Here is a 5,811-nt window from a genome sequence, read left to right as displayed (position 1 = left end):
CCTTTTGACAACACTAAAGTGCCTCTTGTGAGTCTTACTCATGAACCTGGACTGGAAATTCACAGAGAAAATAATGTCTAGTCTTGTGTGAGTGATGTAAAGCAATCTACCAATTATACTTCTGAATAATCCAGGGTCTGCAAATTCTTCACTCTCATCTTCTTGTAGCTTCTCGTTTGGTGCCATGGGAGTTGACATTGGCTTGCATTGAGTTATTTTAGATCACGTAGCAAATTCACAATATAACTCCTCTGACATAAGAAGATACCATCTCTCCTTTGCTTCACTTCCAATCCTAGAAAGAGACCCATTTCACCTAAGTCAGTCATACTGAAAGTCTGCATCATTTCCTTCTTGAATTCATCGAGCATTTCAGAAGAGGAGCTAGTGTAAACAATATCATCTACGTACAGACTTATCACTAGCATTTCACCACCCTTTCCTTGTCTCCTGTAGAGTGTATGTTCACTCTCACTTTTTCCAAACCCCATGTCCTTGAAGTACTGATTAATCCGAGAATACCAAGCCCTCAATGGCTGCTTCAGGCCATAGATCGCCTTGTTTAACTTACACACTAGATGCACTTTTCCTTTGACAATGTATCCCTATGGTTGTGTGACATATACATCCTCATGAATTTCTCCATTGAGGAAAGCCGATTTCACATTAAGATGACATACCTTCCAACCAGAGTGAGCGCCAAGATCAAGTAACACTCTAATCGTTTCCAGTCGAGCGATAGGGGAAAACACTTCCTCATAATCGATTCCTTGCTGCTGTGCATAGCCTTTGGCCTCGCTCAACTACACCATTTTGCTGGGGTGTATAAGGTGCTGTTAGCTCTCGTTTAATCCCCAAAATTTCACAATACTTCTGAAACTCTAGTAACATAAACTCTCCACCTCTGTAGCTTCTTGCAACTTTAAGCTTCCTCCCTGTCTGCCTTTCAATCAATATATGAAAGTTCTTGAATTGTTGTAGAGCTTCGGACTTGTTCTTGAGGAAGTACACCCAGCTCCACCTACTAAAATCATCAACTAGTAAGAAAAAGTATTTACTCTCACCCAGAGAAGCTTCACTCATTGGCCGCACAGATCCATATGCACAAGCTGTAGGCATGAGGTACTTCTCCGAGACGAGCCACTAGGGAAGCTGGTCCTTGTCTACTTAGCCACAGCACAATGCTCACATTGTGGTCCCTGCTTCATATCCAGCAATTCTGTCACCATGTTCTTGTGTGCCATAATCAATAGACTTCGGTAAATTAAGTATCCCAGGCGCAAATGCCATAACACCGAGGTTGAATAACTCGTCACTGGTACATTTAATCTCACAATGCTAGAGACATCAATAGGGAATATATTGTTCCTTGATTTCTGAATCTTGATCACCTGTCTTTTTGTGTGATTATCAGTGATAGCGCAGCTGTCTTGATTGAACACCACAGAGTATTCTCTCGCAAGCAACTGCCCCACACTTAAGAGGTTGTGGGCCAAACCCGGCACAAATTGCACACCCTGGAGCTGCTTCAATTCACCCGTCTGAGTACGCACAGTTAGTGTGCCCACTCCTCCGACCATCATTTCCTTGTCGTTCCCGAGCCTCACGTTTATCTTCTGAGCTTCATCTGGGCTGTTGAACAGGCTCCTGTCCCCAGTCATGTGATTAGAGCAGCCGCTGTCGACTAGCCACACTGAAGATGAGGGGGCTTAAGACGCATTGCTTAATACTTGTGATGAATTGCTTGCCATGAATACGTTGTTGGTCTCCTTCTCCTCGACAACCATACTGGCTTCCTTCTCAAGTTGTTTCTCTCTTGCCCAGTAGTTAGCTTTTATGTAGCCGAACTTCTTACAGTGGAAACACTGCACTTGGCTCTTGTTCTCTGCGTTACATCTACAACCTCCTCGGCCTCTTTATCTTCCCCGGGTGCCACATCTTCCTCGGCCTCTTCCATCATCCCGGGCGTTACTCTTTGGGCTCTCTCCTTTGCTACTACCAGCGCTTGAGGGTTCTCCTTTGATCAACAGTGCCTTCTCACCCACTATAGCAGCTGCGTGATCTACTCTAACCTCATGGGCCAGCATAGTTCTCCTAAGATCATCGAGAGATAGCTTTGAGATCTCCTTGGATTCTTCGATTGCCACAGCTACAAAGTCGAACTTGCGTGCCAGGCTTCTCAATACCTTGGAAACAACCTCAGGTTCTTTGAGCTCATGACCAAGCGCTCGGATCTGGCTGACGGCAACGATGACTCGAGATACATAAGTTTGGATACTTTCAGAGTCCTCAATTTGTAATGTTTTAAACTCCTAACGAAGGGCCTAAATCCTCACAGGCCGAACTTTCTCAGGATGTCCCAAGCTACGTGGGCTGTCTTCGCTTCTAAAATGCGATCCAGATTTGAGCCGTCTACTGCCTGTTGTATCAAACTCAATGCTTTAGTGTCACATTTCCTATTCTCCTTCTCTACTGCTTCATCCTTTCTCCACAAGGTCCCACACCTCCTGGACCTAAACACTGTCTTCATCCGAAGACTCCACCGCCCGTACTCAGCTCCTGAAAACACCGAACATAGGCTTGGGATAGTGATACCGGAGAATTGTTGGCCGCCATTCACCAAGTTGGGCTCTGATACCACAATGTTGATGAAAAAACTAGGATTGAAGCCACAGAAACCATTGAGGTTCAGGTGTTCGACAAAATGCCTCCCTGGTTTCTAGACAACCAAGGTGTTTGAAGGAATGTCTCTTTTCACACTCACACACAGTAGGACACTAAGACTTTTCAAAAGAAATATGACAGCCAATCAACACCCAGCTTTTACTAGCATTATATAGTTAAATAAACAAAAGCAAAACATAATAAACTATTCAGCCAATAGATGTAAGATACTACTGACCACCCATTGGCTGTAACCCATTTCTAAATCCATGACAGTGGCTAGGCGCAAACAAAGAGGGATTACAAAACATTTGACGTTCCCCTTCACAAACACAACAGTACATACATAGACAAATCTTCCATGCTAATGCACGACCAACTCAGCTGACCTCCACGTTTCATCGAATTGTCAGCACCCTCTTCAGGTCTCGTCCCATCTCCAACTTCAATCAACATCAACAGCAGCAACGTCGTGCGGTGGTTCTCTTTTTTTCATATAGATATATATAGGTTTACGAGGAGATCCAGACCTTCTTCTTCTCCTGTTGTCTTCTTCAAATCCTCCTTCTTTAGTCTTCTCCTTCCGTCCATCTTTCTTCTTCAATCGTCTCTTTCGTCTTTCTCCTTCTTTAGTCTTCACTCCTTTTTAAAGTAGTTTTCATTAGCCGTTCACATTTACGTGGGAACTGTTATATCAAACGTGAAGCCGTGAGACGGTTGCACCCATCGTGGGACGACGTTGCCACAGCCACACACGTCCCGACGTTTACGTTCTAATTTAAATTTGATTAAAATAATTTCATTTTTAATTTTAGTTTTTAAATTATTTTTTTTATTTTTTAATGTTTTTATTTTTTATTTTAATTTTTTTTAACGAATTTTAAGATATATTCTCAATTTAATTTAATTTAATTTAATTTATTATTTTTATTATATATAAAATATTCACTTTTCTATTAATTAATTTTTAAATTTTTTTAATTTTTAATTTTTAATTTTTCTTTTTATTTTTTTTATTTTTTTAAATATTATTGCTTTATTTTAAATATTGTTTTATCTAATTTGATTTTTTTATTTTGATTTTTTTATATACATATATGTTTTTTTGTTATATGATTTTTTTTTATCAAATTTGATTGATATATATATATATATATATATATATATATATATATATATATATATATATATATATATATATATATATATATATATATATATATATATATATATATATATTATTAGTATTTAATTTGATTTGATTTATACGTATGTATATATATGTTTTATCATCTTATTTGATTTTATTTTATTTTGGTATCATAATATTTTATCGGTTTGATTTGTATTCTTATTAGTATTTTTTTTTATTTTATTTTATTATATATATTATCGGATTTATTTATTTTAATTATATATATATATATATATATATATATATATATATATATATATATATATATATATATATATATATATATATACAATATATTTGTCTGAGTTGATTTATTTTATTTTAATTTATCTTATTATATATACATATATATTATTCGATTTGGTTTATTTTATTTTATTTTATTTTGTCTTTATCTTATTTTATTTTTTTAGCTTATTTAAAATAAAATTTCTTAAAATTTTGTTTTATTCATTATATATATATATATATATTTGCCTCTTGATTTGTATTCATGGCTGATCGTGGGATTTCAATAGCTGATTTTGAAATTCAAATATTTTTATATCACCTCGAGATATGTGCTCTCAGCTGATCTTAGGGTTTGTGTATTTTGGATCGACTTGAGATCGGTGCTGTTAGCTGATCCGGAGATTTGAATATTCAGATCACCTAGAAATATCTGTTCTTGGCTAATCATGAGATTTTAATATTTTACAGCACCTCGAGATCGATCGTCTTAACTGATCTTGAGATTTTACTATGTTAGACAGCCTCGAGATCTGTGCTCAAGGCTGACCTTGAGATTTGGATATTTTGGATCACCTCAAGAGCTATGCTTTCGGCTGATAATGAGATTTGTGTATTTTGGACCACCTAGAGATCTGTGCTCTCCACTGGTCTTGAGATTTGGATATTTTGGATCGCCTCGAGGTATGTGCTCTTGGTTAATCCTTAGATTTGAATATTTTATATCACCTCGAGATCTATGCTCTCGGCTGATATTGAGATTTGAATATTTTTAGATCGGCTCGAGATCAGTGCTCTAGGCTAATCCTAAGATTTGAGTATTTTAGACTGCCTCGAGATCTGTGCTCTTGGCTAATCTTGACATGTGGATATTTTGTATATTTTGGATCTCTTTGAGATCGGTACTATTAGTTGATCTAGATATTTGAATATTTTTAGATTGCCTCGCGATCTATGCTCTAGGCTGATCTTGGAATTTGAATATTTTTAGATCGCCTTGAGATATGTGCTCTAGGCTGATCTTGGGATTTGGGTATTTTTAGATCACCTCGAGATCTGTGCTCTCGGTAAATCTTAATATTTGAGTATTTTAGATCACCTCGAGATCTATGCTCTCGGATGATCTTAAGATTTAGATATTTTGGATCATCTCGAGAAATGTGCTCTCGGCTGATCCTGAGATTAAAGTATTTTAGACCACCTCGAGATATGTGCTCTTAGCTTGTCTTGATATTTGGATATTTTGTAATTTTTTATTTAATTAGGAGATGCATTTAAATAAATTATTATTATTATTATTATTATTATTATATAAACTAATGCCCCCTTCATACTTCTCTCACGAAAAACTTTCGTGAGATTGAGTGAGAGAAGTAGGAACTCCAAAAATTTTCAGATATCATGACCAAACATGTTATTAATTCATGAAAAGAAAGCTTTGAGATAACATGTCATACATTTCATCATAAACAAATGTACATAAAAGTAAATGTTTGCCTCAGGAAGTACGTGTAATAGTACATGACCGGTCTAACTTCTTCTCTTTCATTTTTCTTTATTTTTTGTTTATTATTTTAAGGGACCATTAATAGGTGGCATGGGTCTTTCTCCATTAGCATCAATGAGTTGGTTTGCACCTCCTTTGTAGATGATCTCCACGACATATGGACCTTCCCAATTTGCTTTGAACTTGCCCCTAACTTGTTGGTAATGATAAGTCTTAG

This window comes from Dioscorea cayenensis, chromosome 17 (assembly GCF_009730915.1).
Source record: "Dioscorea cayenensis subsp. rotundata cultivar TDr96_F1 chromosome 17, TDr96_F1_v2_PseudoChromosome.rev07_lg8_w22 25.fasta, whole genome shotgun sequence".
In the NCBI taxonomy this organism is placed as follows: domain Eukaryota; kingdom Viridiplantae; phylum Streptophyta; class Magnoliopsida; order Dioscoreales; family Dioscoreaceae; genus Dioscorea; species Dioscorea cayenensis.
Note: the sequence above shows the minus strand (reverse complement) of the source record.